The sequence below is a fragment of the Triturus cristatus genome, chromosome 9 (assembly GCF_964204655.1).
Source record: "Triturus cristatus chromosome 9, aTriCri1.1, whole genome shotgun sequence".
Classification (NCBI taxonomy): domain Eukaryota; kingdom Metazoa; phylum Chordata; class Amphibia; order Caudata; family Salamandridae; genus Triturus; species Triturus cristatus.
Window position 1 is genome coordinate 691,070,246 of NC_140592.1, and position 18,221 is coordinate 691,088,466.

Here is an 18,221-nt window from a genome sequence, read left to right on the forward strand (position 1 = left end):
TATTGTTTTGTGGTTCAAATCATAAAAATTGGTCTGGCAATAGTCACAGGCTTTCAGTAATAACTCAGTGGGGTTCCCATGGATTCCAGTAATGACTCAGTTGGAGTCCACAGAAGTACCGCTGCCCTATTTCTGTATTTTGAGGCATCAAGGTTTTTCATGATCTGACTTGAACTCACACTGATTACCATGAATGGGGGTTATGCAAGAATGCTTACATGCTACTTTGCTGTTTGACAACTTTATAGCCAAATTCAATAGTGTGTTAGTGGTTAGTTAACAGATGTATTTCCAAAGTTGTAAATATTCATGTCCAGAGGTGGCTGCGCAATACTAAAGTGAGGAGGTGGGACAGGGAATTAGGGGGAATAATGATTTTTATAAAACGTTCCTGATGATGCGGCCGCTTCGGTTCTCTTCTCTGGCTCTCCTCCCAGCATGCACTGGGGCACTGACTCCTCAACCATTCCCAGCGCTGCTCTCATGCTATACCTAGCATGAGAGCAACGCCAGGATTGGTTTGAGAGGTGTGGTTTACCGCTTAAACAGTGCCTAGGACTCTGTGACGTTTCTCCAACCCGGCTGTGCAACACAACTGGGTTGGAGAAACCTAAGTGCACATGTCTGTTTGGCCGGCCTACGACGCTTTTATTCTGACGACAAAACAGTCTTTCTAAGCCACACATCCATTAGCCTGCAGCATTCAATTTTCAAACTCTGCTTACTATGTGACAAGAATCATAAAAGAATGTAACTACATTAATTACACCTCATGAAATTTGGCCTAAGGCATATACTGTGCACCTGGTGGATAAAAAGTTGTAAATCGGAAGTGATTTGCAAACATCCCTACATAGTAACCTGCATGGACCGTGACCTTAGACTGAAACCTGTGAACGTGAATACAGAGAAGACTGCAAAAATATCCACGGGAACACCAAGCGAGTTAACTTTGTCCCACATTCCTTTCTTTCTCTGTACATTTTGATTAAGGCTGATCTAGCTGAAATCATCCCGTCAGTCACAAATCTTGCAGCTACTTTGTGGCTTGTGTTGTGTTTGAATCGGGACTCCATTTTGGCACAGGTTCTACACACAGTAACAGAACATCGACTGCCAGTGCCAACACCTGTGAATACATCTGAATTTGTGGTGTGTTCCTCTACTGCTACAGCTTCTCAGTCCTTGCTGATTTTTCATTAAGATCGTATATGTGACTCTGATTGGCGGTATGCCAGTGATTTAGGAAAAATTAAAATTCTTGTCCATGAGGATTATTGGATGAAATGGTTACTGTTGAGCAACGTATCGAAGAATGGTTCCTTGACTAAAGATAGTTATTTTTTTAAAGGTTTGATTATTAGCGTTTTTATCAGACAGTAAAACAAGACAGCCAAATTACCAATTTTTCGACAATTTATTGTTCCAATACCTGTGTGTGCTGCTGATGTCGCCCAGCAGACAATTTTCAAGATAAGTTTTACCCAGCTCACCAAGTCACCTGCAGCATTTTCGTCTGTGCACATGCGTTTAGTGTGTTGCTCATCTGCCAGCGCCCACTCTTCAGATCCCGTCTCCAAGCCGAGACCTCAGGCACCTGCGGCGCCCGCCAGCCAATAGCAGTCTGGAGCCTCGCTAATGCCACCATCAGCACCAGCATTCGGGCTGGCATTTTCAGGGATCTTCCCTCCTGCGGAAGCACTTCTAGCAAACAGAGGTCCTTGGCTTAACGCAACGCTCTGCCACTTCGTTGTGAACATGCCTCAGAATTTCACCATCTTCGGTAGGATGACTCCAATTATGTGTAAAATTGCATCAACCAATTCTGTCCAGCAGCTTATCAATCACCCGCAGGGCCAAGTCGTGTGCGAGAAGCCTGCCAAAGGCTGGCCCCTTGTCCCACATTTGGAAGGAAGGGTAAACCAAAACAATTTAACTATCCTGATTCAATATACAATTAATCCAAAGTAATTTACAGACAAGACGCAATATTATTCCAATGACATCCTTGATGTCCGTTAGGACCACTGTTTTTTTGTATCTCACTTCACCCAGGTCCTTCAGATTTTTTTGTGTCACCCATTATCATGTAGTGGACATCTGTAAGTAAGTCCAGGGTATATTCTAGAGAGCATTTTTTTGGGGGGGGGAGGGTCTTGTAGATTTGGTGCAGGAAGTTAAATGTATGAGCTTAAAGAAGGCATTGGGTGGCATGAGTCAGACCTGCTTGCAGTCTCTCCGCCATTCAGCGTCAGTCAGTTCTTCCCCACAGTTTGCGCTCCACCTCTCTTTAGCTCACATTTCCCCCCCACCCTTATTTGGGAATACGGCTACATGTAGGTATGTAATGAGTCATCTACAACCTGCCAAGCCCCCCAAAAGTTGCAGTAATGCATGCTCCTGTGGTTCGTCTGGAAACATGCTGAAGGCCCCCTGGGCTGTGTGCCCCAACTAGTATACTGTAAAAACTGTCCCAGGACAACACCTAACCAGTGGTTAGTAACCACTCTTGGGTTTGGTAAAAAATGATGAACCGTTTGTTGATACAGAGGTCCCCTGCAGTCCTGCAGCCACCCTCCCACCACCTTACAAAGGACATATGCCGTAAAAGGACAGAATACAGTCTAAGGGCATAGAGGGACAAATCTTCCACATAAGGCTCCTTGCACAGAACCACCGCCACTACCCTGTTGCAAACTCTGCCCATTTGTTGCATGAAATAGGGGAGGGAGTCAGGGACTGCTCTCCTCATCATGAGGACCTCCAGAAGTATGTATGGGTCGAATGTTCCCGCTAGGAGGGCTTATTTACAGTTTGGGTCCTTGTCTAGCCACTGCACCATGTGCTGGAGTTGTGACGTTTCAGAATACAAAAAGTGATCAGGTAACCCAAGGCCTCTGTTCTGTCAAGGGATCTGAAGTGTGTCAAGCTTGACTTGACTCCGACTGCCCACCCAAACCAAGTTCTCCAGCAGTTTAGTTAGCTGCACTAACGTGGAGGAGGGGGGCCCGGCACATTGCATTCTGTACTATGTAGAGGCATCACAGTAGGAAGAGGATTTTTACCAAGAAATCCGCCCCCCCTACAGACAGTGGGAGCATCTTACAGAACTTGAGAGACCAAGCCAGCCCCCCCACAACATCTTCCCCACATTGAGTGCATAGTTGGTCTCCAGGTCCCGTGTGAACCATATCCCAAGGTATTGGAAAGCATCCCCTTCCCTGTGCAGCCCCAAGACCTGTGGGAGCTCCAAGTCCTGCTGCCCTAGCCCCGCCAGAGATAACAACTTGGACTTGGTCCTGTTCATACGCAGTCCCGAAACGTCCACAAATCTACTCAGCTCCCACATTAGCACTGGATCCGACCATTCTGGGTTCTGCAAGTAGACCAAGGCATCATCAGCATACACCATGTGTGGGGTATCAACGAGGCGGACCCCTTTGTGTATGTGCATAATATGGTTCAGGCGATGCAGGCTAGACATGGTGCTCCTGCTCCAGCGCTGAATACCACAAATCCCCTCGCTACAGACCAGACCACAGATCTTCTTCTACAACCACATTTCATTCACTCGTTCACCGGTGGGGCCCATAACACCAATCATTCATTCTACTTTCAGATCCATGGTCGTCAAGAGAGGGGAGTCCTTTCTTTATTCCATGTGCTGGAAATGGGAGGAAGATTGCACCAATCACCTGATGAGTAACAACAAGTTTACCTATACCTCCCTACCTCACCAGGATCTCAATACATTATAACCTAGCAGTTCCTCCCATACTATTGGTCATGGATCAGCCCGTTGCTGGGAATAGCAACACTTAATTCTTCTCAACAATATACATTAAAATACTTCAAATAATAACCCAACACAGTTCTTTAAATGAAATAATATTTCTATCTAATTAAAACATAAGGAAATCATATAGCATTCAATAATTTTGGTTCGCATATTTACCTAATCTGGCTAAATGGCGTCCTCTATGTCAAATTCAGATCTTTCGTCTTTATGCCCATAAATCAAAGAATCAGTTCGTAAGTTAATTGGGCATCTGATCAGTCCATCAGAGTCTCTGGTAGCAGCTGTCCAGCAGTGTCACCGTCCTCTCCGTCAGCATAACGTCGGGCAATCTGGTAAAGTGAAGGTGTGCTCGTAATAGAAGCGGAAGTAATGTCCTACTCTCTCTAGTCTACTTTTATAGTAAAATTTTGACAACAAATGTTTCAATACATATTTTAGAACAAATTTGATTGGTTAAACCAGCATCTTTCTTCCTGATTCCCATGCATTAGATGTTGCATTAGATGCAGCTCTCAATTTATTAATAAAGTAGCAAATGTTTCAAGTCCATTCAGGGCATGTTTATTCCCCTGCGGGGTTGTGTCCTTAGTGTCATCAATTATAACAGTTCATAGTTTAAGAAAGTCCTTTGTTTGAGGCTTGACACTCCTCCCAGGATGTCCTTCACGAATACAGTCTGCCTGGGGTCAGGACGAGGTTATTGTTGCTCATCTTTTAGCGCAGGCGCACTTCACTCAGTGACTTCTGTGTCTTGTCGGTGCGTCAAAATAGGGATGGCAGCCATTTTGTGGCCACTCCAGAAAGGTCAACTTAAGCAAAGAAACATAAAACGTAATTAATACATGGAAATGACTATTAAAATGTTATTCCCTCACTAAACCCTCTATGTGTGTGTATTTATCTAGCAAAAGAAACACACATTGCAGTTTATACTCACAATTTAAAGCACGATTCACAAATCACATCACAAAAGCAACATATAACATGCAAATTCTAAATATCTGACATTAGTATGCGTACGAAATTAGTTTATGTTTCAATCAGGCCATGCAAATGCGATTCCCACGTGTATTTTCTAAAAAGTAATGTTGATTAATTTAAACACAGCAAACAATTATTACTATTAATGTTAATCAATTATTCATGTTAATTCAAAATGATGGAATGGAGGAGGTATACAATTCTTAGGGAAAACCTCGCTCCAGCACTCCTTCCTGGTATAAACCCAATCTGGACTGAGTGTATCAATGTCTGGGCCACTAGTAGAAATCGGCAGCCAGTGCTTGCAGGGTATTTTAAAGACCTCGTTAAGCATGGGGAGGGGCCTACATGATGTGAGCCCAGCAGGATCTTTGCTGTCCTTAAGTAGCAATATTTCGTCACCTCACTCAGACTCCGGGGCACCTCCAGTCTTTCTAATCGTCACTACACTTTAAATCATTTTTCTAGGGCGACCGACGGCAGTAGCTGGTATAGTCCTGCCAGCCAGAAAGCCCTCAGTATCCGGGGTCTTCCCCTGCTTAATGTCCGCTAGCACTTCCTGTACCTCCTCCAGCATTACGGGGGTTCCGGGAGAGTTTGATGCTCCTGGCTCAATCTGGGCAGTGCCGCTGCCCGGAGGTACTCTTACGGTAGCGGCCTCCGTTTGAAGCCCTCCTGCAGGTATTCCACACAGGCTATGTTTGTTTGGCCGCTGGCTACCACAGCCGTACCATCCCCCTGATCAAGGAGAGGACATGAGACTGGGGCCAGTCTCTTTTTAGCAGCCCACCAACATTCTACCTGTCTTATCGCCTTTCCTAAACCATCTTGGTCGATTTTGGGTGCAGGAGTATTTCTCGAGACAGAACCAAGTGTCCTATTTGGTGCTTAAGCTTCTCCTGCTGCCTACAGGCGTTGGGGTCCCAATCAGTGCGGCTATCCGAGTCTGCCTGCTTACTTTCCAAGTGTGCGAGCTGGCACTCCAGTTGTGCCTGGACCCATGCATGTAACCCATACATTAAAACCTCAGCGCTACCTTGTAAGCCTTCAATTCAGTCATCCTGTTAGTAGTGTGCGAGTTCTCAGGAAAGAAGCGTGTGGTGAACTTCTTCACATGCTGTGGGAATTCTCTGTTTTCAAGCACCTCCACAAGGAGTCTCCACAGCGGCGTTCTGGGCCTAACACACCCAGAAAGCAATGTGACCAGGAGAGGGGAGTGGTCCTATACATAGGGCTTAAGATATGCAGAGTATTAAACATATCCAGATCCACCACCCTCCTCAGCACCATATTTTTCATATTAGTCCATGTTTTTTTTATATTGGCAAGTTGCCAGCAACTCCCCACCAATAAAGTTTTACCAAACTCTGATAAAACTAAACAAGCATTTGCAAAGCCAAAAAGGCTGTCTGCCAGCATCACAGCTATTGACTTTGCCAATGATTGTTTATAATTTGAATCAGGTAGCCGTGCCTTGTGCTTATGTTACCTCACATAAATGTAAGAAGGCGGGGCCCGCGTGTATTTTTTTAACCTGGCCCCTCGATAACTTCTAACAGACCTGAGACCTTGACTTGTCCTGTGGTTTTTATGAGCAGCTCATACATTAGTGTTTTTCTCCACTGCTTTTTGCAACTTTTAACATTTCATTTCTGATTTGAAAACATATCTCAAAGAACAGAACTCAAATAATAAAAAAGAACTGAATATGCATCAGATGCCTGACCTTAAATAACTTCAGAGTCAGAACAAATCCTGCCCTGGATACACACCAGACCACACCCAATTTGGGGGCTTATTTACAAGCCCCCTGTGCCGCCCGTACGTCACTTTTCCCCATATTATGAGTGACGCACTGGCGGCGCAAGGGGCTTGTAAATAAGCCCCAGGGTTTTCTTTGCAATGCAGCATTGGGGCCAGAATCCTGTGTGCCGAATCAGTTCCAAACATTCTGGCATTGGTACCGCATGAAACAGGAGACGATGCCAAGCAGTTGCGAAATTGTATATTGCATGCAACTATTAACTCTGAAACTTTTTGGAAACTGGCTTTACAAGTACCGTCTCTGCCTGAGCTCTGGTGCTCTTTTGAACGATCGCTGCCTTAAACCTTCAAAATTCTTTTAGGACATTTATATCCATTCACAAGCTGACAGGAGCTAGTGCTGTATTACGTCAAACCCCTCAGTGCTTGAGAAGAATATAAGGTAAGCTGTGTGCATATCAGGGAGGTGGGCCAAGAGGGAGAAAACAATTCGTTAATATATGATTCCGGTACTTTAAGGTTTCCTTTTAGGATCTGTGTGTACCGCTTTGCTTTTCCTGTGTTCAAAATGCATGCAGAATAAGAGTGCCTTGTTGCCCTATTAGTTAACGCCAATTATACAGTTTTTAGGGGGCATATTATCAAGCCAGGCGATACAATTATCGCCGCATTAGCGGCAGAAAACTGCCGCTAAAACGGCGATAACGGGCTTGATAATATATGCTCTATAGAATTCCAATTGAAGCCCATGTTAGATGTGAAGGACATCTAACATGGGCTTCAATTGGAATTCGATAGAGCATATTATCAAGCCCGTTATCGCCGTTTTAGCGGCGGTTTTCTGCCGCTAAAGCGGCGATAATTGTATCGCCTGGCTTGATAATATGCCCCTTATTTTGGTGACTTTGGTTTCCATTCACTTTACGTTTTGTGCTTCCATCTATATATAATACTCGCCTTCTCTATGGATTCACGTACTTTCACATGTAGCTGATTTCCCGCCCATTGTCCAAGCTCTGCTCTAAAACAGAATTCGAGAGCCACGCGATTATGATTAAACATTTACATCAGTGTGTTTTTTCCTAAACTGAGTGGATTACTCCATCGTGTTATTGTGACATTGTGCTGCATAATGTGAATATATCCTTCTAATGCCCCAAAATGAACATTTCTGTGCTTGCTTTCACAGAGTGGTCTCAATCAAATTGCCCAGCAATGGTTGATTGTGCTAAAAAAAATTCTACTCTAATGGGGCAGATTTACAAGCCCCATGCGCCACTTTTGCGTCATGTTGAAAGTGACGCAAAAGTGGCGCAAGGGGCTTGTACATCTGCCCCTACGTGCTGAGTGATGGTAACTGAAGTGGAAAACACGAAAATGAGCCCGTTCCCTCCCCGCCCCTCTCATGAGGACTCTGTCCTCATTTCAACCGCTGGATGGAAAGCACATGCGTAAACAATATCGCCACGCGAGCTTCCACCACCCAACGCATGTGTCTGTGTGTGTGTGTGTGGGGGGGGGGGGGGGGGGGGAGGGGTGTCTTGACGGTTCACACTAGCGTGGGTACAATTTGGGAATGTAGTTAATGGCTGTGTATTATAGGTCATGTATGCAAAACATTTGCAGTAGAACGGACAGTTTGTCCCTGTATTTTCAAAAAAATGTTCTCTGTCGGAGTGGGAGGGAAGAGTTCCCCACCACCACACGCTCCCTATTCCTATAGAAGGCCTCCTATTTTGCTTCTCTCACTGGAAAGTCAAATTTAAGGCACTAATTAGACCTCATCACTATCAAAGTTCATCAGAAGCCACTGCTCGAAATATTCATATGCTGTCGACCACTCTCTAAACAAGCCATGGTCTTTCTCTACCTTCTGCTGTTGCCGTAATCGCTTCAGAATTCCAATAATTTAATGTCTGAAGAAAGAGAAAGAAATTATTATCTTCTCTTATTCTATTCTAAGAATCCTTAAAAAAAACTTTTGACAGAATTTTTAAAAGAATTGCAGAATTTTGGTTGGAGGTTTAAAGGGGCTGCTTTTTAACTTTATATTTTGGTTCTTCAATCGTTTTTTCAAATTGATGAATTATAGTTCAGCAGTCTCACCTTAAATCTGTATTCGAGCTATTTATGACGCTGGGAGATTTTTTGATATTGTATTGCACCAGCACTTTAGGGATTGGAAATTGTTCATGCTGCAGACAGCAGCCCCGTGTTTGGCAGGCACTTTTACAATTCTATGGATCATTTCTAGCCGTCAAACACACGGAGCGCTGAATCTTTTCAGACACTCACTCCCAGTCACAGATCTGGGTTGAATCCATCATAACAATTTAGCTCACTTCACCACCCCAGTTCAGACCCAGCTATATGGAAATCAGTCTTGTCCCTGTGCCTCATGGGAACAGTCCAGCCAGAATTGCCAAGCCAGGTCTTCCCTGCACCGGAAACAAGCCTCCTGGGACCGGTTTCAGGATAACACCCCTCATCAGCCAGCTAGCTTGAATCCAGTGGCAATAGGAGCAAGGGACCCACGTCTGGGCATACCCTGCCAACTTAGGCCAAATGAAGCAAACACAAGGAGATGATGTACGGAGCGCTGAAACTTTTCAGACACTCACCTCCAGTCACAGGTCTGGGTTGAATCCATCATCGTTCTTTAGCTAACTTCACCATCGCAGTTCAGACCCAGCCATATGCAAATCAGTCTTACCCTGTGCCTCATGGGAACAGTCCAGCCCGAACTGCCAAGCCAGGTCTTCCCTGCACCGGAAACAAGCATCCTGGGACCAGTTTCAGGGTAACACCCCTCATCAGCCAGCTAGCTTGAATTCAGTGGCAATAGGAGCAAGGGACCCACGTCTGGGTATACCCTGCCAACTTAGGGCGAACAAAGCAAACACAAGGAGATGATGTACGGTGCGCTGAAACTTTTCAGACACTCACCGCCAGCCACAGATGTAGGTTGAATCCATCATCGTTCTTTAGCTCACTTCGCCAACCCAGTTCAGACCCAGATATATGCATACAGTCTTGACCCTGTGCCTCATGGGAATAGTCCAGCCCGAACTGCCAAGCCAGGTCTTCTCTGGACCGGAAACAAGCATCCTGGGACCGCATTCGGGGTAACACCCCTCATCAGCCAGGCTAGCTTTAATCCTGTGGCAAAGTGAGCAAGGGTCCCACATCTGGGCATACCCTGCCAACTTAAGACGAATAAAGCAAACACAGGGAGATGATGAACAGAGCGTTGAAACTTTGCAGAACCTCACCCCCAGTCACAGATCTGGGTAGAAATGAATGGCAGCTGTTTGGACATGCTACTTGTGTGCCAAAGATCTGCCTGTTAGGGCTCGACTAGCCATTGAAGTGGCTCTGAAGAGAATATATGTACCGACTACTTAAACCCTACCACCTTACTTGTGATTTCAAGAAGTACAAGAAAGACAGATAGGACCCAGGAAAGAGGGTCCTGTTGTTGGGTTGCATGACTGTGTTCCCTTGAATATCACTGTCATACCTTAAATACAGGAATAGATAGGGTTAATGAGAATGACCCCTTTCTTAGGATTATAGTACCTGGTGTAAATCTCTTACTAAGAATTTAGGGCCCAATTTATCATAGTGTTGGCTCACCCTTGCACCATGCAAGGGGCACAAGTGTGACGCAACACTTATGTCATATTTATCAAGCCACGGAAAGCCATTCTGCGTAGTCCTGCATGGCTAGATGAATCTGGAGTAATGTAGGGCAGCGCAAATTGCTGCTTTGCGTTATGCTGCTCCAGAGAGGCAGGTGAGCATGCATGTACCCACGCATCCAGCTATGGATTTTGGTCCATTCCCAGATTTACCATTAGTGGTGGACCTGAGAATACTTCAACATGTTATGAGGCGTAATGAGGAGAGATATTTTTATTTCTCGTTTTTTAAAACTCTTTCTACATGTGCTGCAGTTGAGAAATCAACGTAGGAAGGATTGATTTCGTGAAGGAATGTTACCTTCCTATACAATAGCAATCCTGTTTACAACGCAGGTACCCTTGAACCATGATGTAAGGGTGTTTGTTTGGTGTTAGGCAGTCAAAAGTGCACCAGCACAATGAAAGGATAGGAATGCGCCGTATGATGTTAAATACAGCACATTCTGCCCTTCAACGCAGCATCGCACAGCAAGCAAGGTCCCTTGCTGCGTTGCCCTGCTTGGAACATTGATAACTCTGACCCTTAGTCACTGACTACCTGCAATCAACTGGCTTTTCTAAAGGGGGCCACACTGAGATGTGATATAGTCTCACTGCATTGGAGGTTTATTATTTTTTTTAATGTTCTTTTTTAGAATCGTTCCCTTGTTTTAGGTATGCAAACACATGTATGAACAATCGTCACCATCACCTTACACATGCAGGCACCGATAAAGTAATAACATTCTCTACATATGTACCTATGGTGTTTTGAGTCGTTGAATTATCTTGTTATGTCGCTGACTCTTTATTGTTCAGGAGTTGTGGTCACGCCATGAAAAGTCACAGGATGTCCGCCTTCATGCTAATAAAGTTCCAAATCTTTTGCCAAGTCTATAATGACGACAATTACCTCAGTGGTTGTCTTCTAACGTTAGTTTTGTTAGTTGCATTGGAGACTGGTGTTAATGGTCGCAAGGGGTGTTGTCATGCCGCAGCTGCAAAGACATTACTGCTCCGAGACAGTGTGTCGAATCTCTTGGGTGACCTGTAATTAACTTTGCAGGTGTCACATGCACAAGTACCAGCTAGGTGAGGTTTTCTTAGACCTGCATGCACAAGTGCTGAATTAGAATGCCATTGATCCAGTTGCGTTCGGGGCGCACATACAGTGGAACTGGGAGGAGTTACAAAACTCCATTCACTTCAATGGCTGGTGAGTGGGACATGCCAAGGAAGACAAGGAGGTAGTGGGTAGCAACAATTTGATGGTTGTCACAGAGGAGGTGGGCAGTAGGACAAGTGCAGGGGGCTGCTCTCCTTGTAGTAATACATGCTTATTACTGCATTTTGTTTAATTTTGTAATAAAACATTATGGAGCTGATCCTGTCCCTTCAGGGTGATCCTTGTCTCCACTCATTTCCTGCAGCAGTGGCCCAAGAGAAAGAAGGAACCAGATGCATACAACAGCTGCACTAGTGGATTAAGAGCTAAGTGAGCAGTTAAGCTTCTGTATTTTGCTCATAAAAGAGCCATTCTTAGAGCGGAAACTTGGTTAGGTTTTTAGGGCCTACTTTATGAGGAAGTCACGTAGTGCAGCGCAGAGCAGCAAGTCACCTTGCTGCACTGCACAGCGTGACAGGGAAAGGGCAGGAATGCATCATATTTAAGGCAATTTGGCACATTCCTGTCCTTTTCCTTGAGCTGGACCCCTTTTGGCAGCCTAGCACCAATGCAGGCTCCCTGTGCCTGTGTTGCATGCAGGACTGTTTTTATGCTAGAAGGGGCATGTGTCTTAGTTAGACACATGAAGGAATACTGTGTGTCTCACATTGCCTTTCCCCTTCACACAATACCCTTTTCCACACATTTCCGTGCTTGACAATACTGGATTAGTGTCTCTGAAACTGCTTTGCTTACAGATTCCACTTCATGAGACCATTATCATGACTCCTTGAACACCATGTACAAGGCCTTAATACGCGTTATACAAATGTAGTTCTATTTTTCATCCACAAGATGACATGGCTATCTATTAACCATAACAGTGCTGGATTGCCCAGGGCTCGGAAGGATGCTCGGTATTATAAATAAACATGTATTTCCGGGTTTAGTTAGGGGAGCACTTTGCTGTCATCAGTGAGGTCTCTACATGTTGAACTATCAGCCCAATAGCGTGCTGATATCTCTGGAAAGGGTGTCCAGCTTGTGACCAAGATATGGACTTGCATTCTTTCCCTTCAGGTAACCGGGGTTGTACCATCCAGTACGGGGATTCTTGGCAGAATGCACACTCCCTAAATACTTAAGTTAGGGTCTGCATAGTAGGAGTAAGCCAGATTTCTAGATTGTTTTATATGCTTGATTATACACTATATAGCATGATGGTGGAGCTTTTTATTCTGTTCATTGTCTTGGTACTTCTAATAACTTTCATCTGCTTCTGTCTATTGATCATCACAACACATATATTTTATACAAGAATCATGTTGGTTCAATAAACGTTGAAAACATTGCTCTTTGTATTCCGTGTATATCTCTCGGAGAATAAGAGAGCATGAGTGACTGAGCAAAAGGGTTCTAGATCTGCTACCATGATTCCTGGGAATCAGGGCTGTCATGTTCAGTGGTTGCCAGAACCATTTTTTACCTGTCTAGGTTTAGGGTGCTTATGATGGCACTGTGAGGTAACTAGCTTTTAGGACAACATATCCTGATTGGGTGCATAGAATCAGTCTGGCACCATCCCAATGGATTTACTGTCCACAAACACGCAGTTCCTACCGTAGGGTGGAAACTATACAGCACATTTTGTATCCTATCACACAATGTTCAGTGCTTTCATGCCAGCGCTCTACAAAGTTGATAAAATAAAACACAATGGGCTCCATTATGATGGCGGGCGGATGGCCACCACCGGCCGGGTGGTGGCGATCCGCCCGCCATCTGTACCTGATTTACCCCGCCATATTAGTATGGCGGGGGGTACCGCGGTGGACCGAAAGACTATCTGCCGCTTTTCCGCCGGCAGGCAATTGTTACGATTGCCAGCCATGCGGATCTAGGTCATGATATGGTGGCGGTGACGAGCAGGCACGGCCATCCATATTATGATGTGCAAATTTAAAGGCCTTTCCAAGGCAGCGATGCCGCCATGGAATAGCTGGCGGACATTGCGGGGTAGGGGGGTGGTGGGCTGCACTTGGGGATACCTATGGCACCCCCCTACATTGCATTGCCATACACAAGGCTGGCAGGCACCGTACAGTGCCTGTCACGCTGTGCATGGCAATGCAAGCCATGCACTTTTAACATTGCGGACGGAGCTGCACCCAGCAGCACCGTCCACAATGTTAAAGGCCAGAATGCGCCCGCCAGTGTGGCAGGTGCATCCTAATTGGCCTCGTGGGACTTCCACACCTCTGGCGGTCGGTCCCATTTCCCATTACGGTGGCGGGCATCGTAATGGGGCCCAATTTTGTGATGTGCCACGTTTTATAAATGTTCTACTGTTCTGACATAAATCACTCAAGATTATCATTTGTACGGCAATCAAAAATGAAGCAAACCAATCACTGGCCGGATTAAACCAATACAAAAGAACAAGGATGTTGGTAATACAAGATATAAACAATAATAATAACGAAAGAATACTAAGCAAGAAATAAGCTAAAGAATGAAGGTGAGTTAGGTGTCATAAAGAAAGTTCAAACATGCGAATCACAAATGCAAATTTTAGCATTATCTATCATCAAAATCTGCACCATCTTCCATTTACTGCAACTCCTCAGGCTCACTAACTTCCAGTCAAGGCTCAGCAGATGAAAGTAAGTCCAGGGAGGCTTCGTCAATCCCTGAAAAGGAGTCAGCGCTGGTATATTGTGTATTCACCAAGATTCCATGAAACCTAGGCACCCTGGCTGCTCATTTAAAGGTCATTTGTTTTGCAGTGGAATGCAGAAAGATGGAGCAACTGCACCCTCTCTCCTGGACCCTTTCCTGGGGACAGCCTAATGGCAATAGGCATCCTCTGTTTTCCCTATCCAGCAAATCGATTTCTTCAGTACCTTTGGGGAGAAGAAAACAAGTGCCCTGTTCTGTCTGATCTTCTTGCTTGAACCTCCTACAGAGCCACTTCTGTTTCTTACTTGCTCATTTTGGTAGACCATCTCCGATGGACTGTTGCCGGTGGCAGTGCTCCAGTGCCCATCCCTCCTCTCTTTGCTACTGGCTAACAAGCTGTACCACTTGCAACAGAGCATCCCAGAGCTGGCCCTTGGACTCCTCATGCCTCAGGCTAATGAAAAGCTCCAGTGGGGGCCCCCTTAATTACCAGTTCATGCCCTGTGCAATTAGAGATCTGTCCAACAACCTCAGTACAGTTGGCGGCAAAGTTAAAATATACGTGAGTGACCTTGCAAAAATACATTTATCAAAACGTTGTATTTTTGGCTGTCAGGTTTGAGGACAACATATTGTTGATTCTGTTTCCAGGCACTTTATGCTGTGCAATAAGGACTATTTTATCGTACCCTGTAGAGGTGGGTAGAGAGTGTGAATACACTGACTCACTCAAATGAGATAGTTTGGTTGATTCTTAAAGAAATATCCCTAAACTTGCTGCACACACACACACACACACACACACACACAGACACACCACACACACACACACACTCTCTCCCTTCCAGTGTTTATGAGGTTAGAAAAGGTCATCATCTGACTTCCCTGGTTTAGTTCAAAAGTACACAAATCTGCATGTTATGCCCAATTTCTCAGGGGATAACTCAGAGTAGGCAGTAATTATCATTCCCAATAATTTGGTGCATGGGTGTCCCTGGACCAGTAGCGGCTCTCCTTTATAAGCTCCACAGCTAGACTACACCCCCTTTGTTTTCTGGTCCATTTTTATTAAATAAGAGTGATATAATAAAAATAAAATGCAGACCCGCTTTGGGTCCAGCAATTAACTGAAGCACCTAGTGACATTGACTGATTGCTGACACAGGTGCATAAAGGTACTTGCTGAGCCAGCCATCAGAGAGATTGTTCATGGTTGGTGAAATCCCAGCACTCTGAGCATGACTGTGTAACTATGTGTGTGAGTTAAAGTGAGAAAGAGTCAGTGAAGGAGTAAGTGAGAAAGTGACAGTAATAGTAAATTAGTATGAGTGACAGTAAGAGCAAGTATGTGTGAGAATGAATGTAAATGAGGGAGAGTGACAGTGAGTGTAGCAGAGTGTTACTGTGTGTGAGACTAAGTGGGTCTCAGTAAGGCTGAGTAATAAAGAATGAGTGAGAACGAGCGAGACTGAGTGAGACAGAGTGAGTCAGAGTAAAATAAGTGAGACTGAATGAAATAATGAGACTTAGGGGTCCATTAGGATGTTGGGCGGTGGCACCACCGCGGCGCTGGCGGTGCGGAAAAATGCCTTTTTCCGACCACGAGCAGTGGACCTCACGCCCGTCATATTAGTATGGTCAAACATAGGCCATATCCCGACCGCCGCTGTGCGACGCGCACCGCCATCAAAGTGCGCCCGCCACCGCAGCGGTATGAGCCAATGGAGACTCACCGCCATGCGGAATGACGTCCGCCCCGCTCCACAAATTAGGATGACTCAGGCAAGCAGACGCACCGCAGCGGAGACACTGCCCAACCAGAGACGGTGGAAGCTCGACAGCGGAGCGTGAAACCCAGAGTCCCGGTCATGACCGCCATGGACCCAGCTCTACATGTCTTTCCAGTGCTGTACCTGCTACATCCCCAGGAACTCATGTACCGCCGCAGACGCCGCCGCAGGTACGCAACAACACAAACACAACACACAACACACGGGCTGACACAGGGTCCAAATCCACATCAGACACCCTAGGGGGGACAGGGACACATCCACAAGGGCACCCACATATCACCCACCTGCCACAAAGTTACCCTGCTGGATCCTGGACACACAGCTACCGCCACCATGCAGCAATGTCCCGGTCATGTCACCGCAGCGGCGAACACAAGCAAATACATGCGCACAATGTAGAAGGCAGGGCCAGTGCCAGGCATGGGCAGGGCACAAAGACCACAGGGCCACACCCCATGATGGCACATGCCATGTGCCCCTCCTGTGCACCCCATGCACAACAACAAGCCAGGGCAATACACACCCTGCACCACACAACAAACAATCATGGAGACACACACTGCAGGAGTGGCTGCACAGGAACACACAACACACAGCACAGGAGCACAGAAACACACACACCACCACACTCAGGGAAATATAAATGAGGACAAGCAACAAATGAACACATACAAGGAATTAACATCCAAATGGACACACAGCCTGCACAGTCACACATACACACACACATACACACCCCACATGCCAACAGCAATGGAGCACAACAAATATGAAAACCAAGGTGGGCTACACACAAATGGAAGGCCATGGAGACACACAACAAGCATGTGTACATCACATCAACACAAGGAACAGAGCACAACACCCTCACACCATCAAAGCACACATGGCTGGCACAGTCAGTGAACTCAAACCACAGACAGCTCAGTGCAACAACACAGGGAGACAGCAAGGCAAACCACATATGGGCACAAGGATGAAAGGAAGGCCCTGAAGTCAAACTGTGAACAGCCACATATCCATACAACTACTTCACAGGAGTACACCAGCAACACTACACACAGGGCCCATCTACACACCTCAAGACTGACAAACACCAGTAAGAATCTACACACATACCCCCTTACACCAGCAGCACACAACACCAGTGCCAAACACACTGAAGGCTGGCAATACTTGACAGTCAATACACACACAAACAACCACACACCCTGGGCTCAGCCACAAACATCACATGTACACACAGGGATGCCACCACAAATGTGTAAACAAATACAACAGACAAACACATAGCCCAACAGACACAGAGCCACAACAACAGACATGCCCTGTGCAGCTAAACTGGGGAAAGGCAATGGGAGCACAGACACAACAGGAGTGCACAACCTCCTCACTCAGGAACAATGCACAGACAACATACCACAACACACACAAGAAGTGCACCATCACAGAACAACACAGCAAACAACAAACAAACAACAGATGCACAGGCAGAACAATCACATAGAAAACACAGCAGGACATAGGGGGATGCACACCAGGCAATCACAAGGCAACATACACAGACAGCATTGCAGGCACAACAAGCTGTGTGTCACATAGTCATCAGTGACAGAACAGCAACCCACACAACACCATACAGCACAGCACAAAGACAACAGCACACCCATGAAGTGAAGCAAAAACACAAACAACACACATACATCCGACACAACACCCAATAGATGCACAAGTCTGGGACACAAAGGTGGAAACAACTTGACCACAGGACTGGGCAGCACACACAGTCAAACTGCATAGGAGCAACCATGACTGACAAACAGCACTAGAACATTAGACATGACCCATTGGGGAAATACTCTGAGTGACACATTGACCCTGGCCAAAGAACTGCACCACAAATCACAGTGTCACAAATGAAGTCATGGGGAGGCAAACACACATACAAACCAAGGCGACAGCTCACACCAAAGTGAAGTGTACTGCATGTCAGTAGGGGACATGACAGGAGTGTACCATACACAAAGAGAGGGAGTGCAGACCCACAATGGGTAGGCAGCTGAAGCACAGATAGGGGACCGCATGACAACACAGTCACACACAGCATGCCACACTGGAGGCAAGAAGGCACCATGTGACAGCAAGGCATGAGAAAACACAACCATAATGGCAGTGTGGAGCAGCAGGTCTGCACAGTCCCCACAAACAGCCACCAGACACATGGATGTGCAACAAAACACAACACTGACTTGCCAGTAACACTCTCTGCATACTCACTAGTGACAAAAACAATAAGTAGGAGCCAGACAGAACTGTAAGGACACACCAACACACTGCACAGTGCACAACATACAACT

At 45.8% G+C, this 18,221-nt stretch overlaps 1 protein-coding gene across 3 annotated transcripts in view; it reads left to right on the forward strand.

The window, feature by feature from the left end:
- Window positions 1–6,796: 6,796 nt before the first annotated feature.
- The window catches only part of LOC146798508 (cytochrome P450 2F2-like), a 528,068-nt gene continuing 516,643 nt past the window's right edge, over window positions 6,797–18,221 (forward strand). Inside the window, exon 1 of one of the 3 annotated variants that reach the window (XM_085625796.1) lies at window positions 6,797–6,986. The gene's annotated coding sequence lies outside the window, so the exon portion shown is untranslated. The remainder of the gene's footprint in view (window positions 6,987–18,221) is intronic. The other 2 variants (XM_085625797.1, XM_085625795.1) reach the window with 2 other exon arrangements.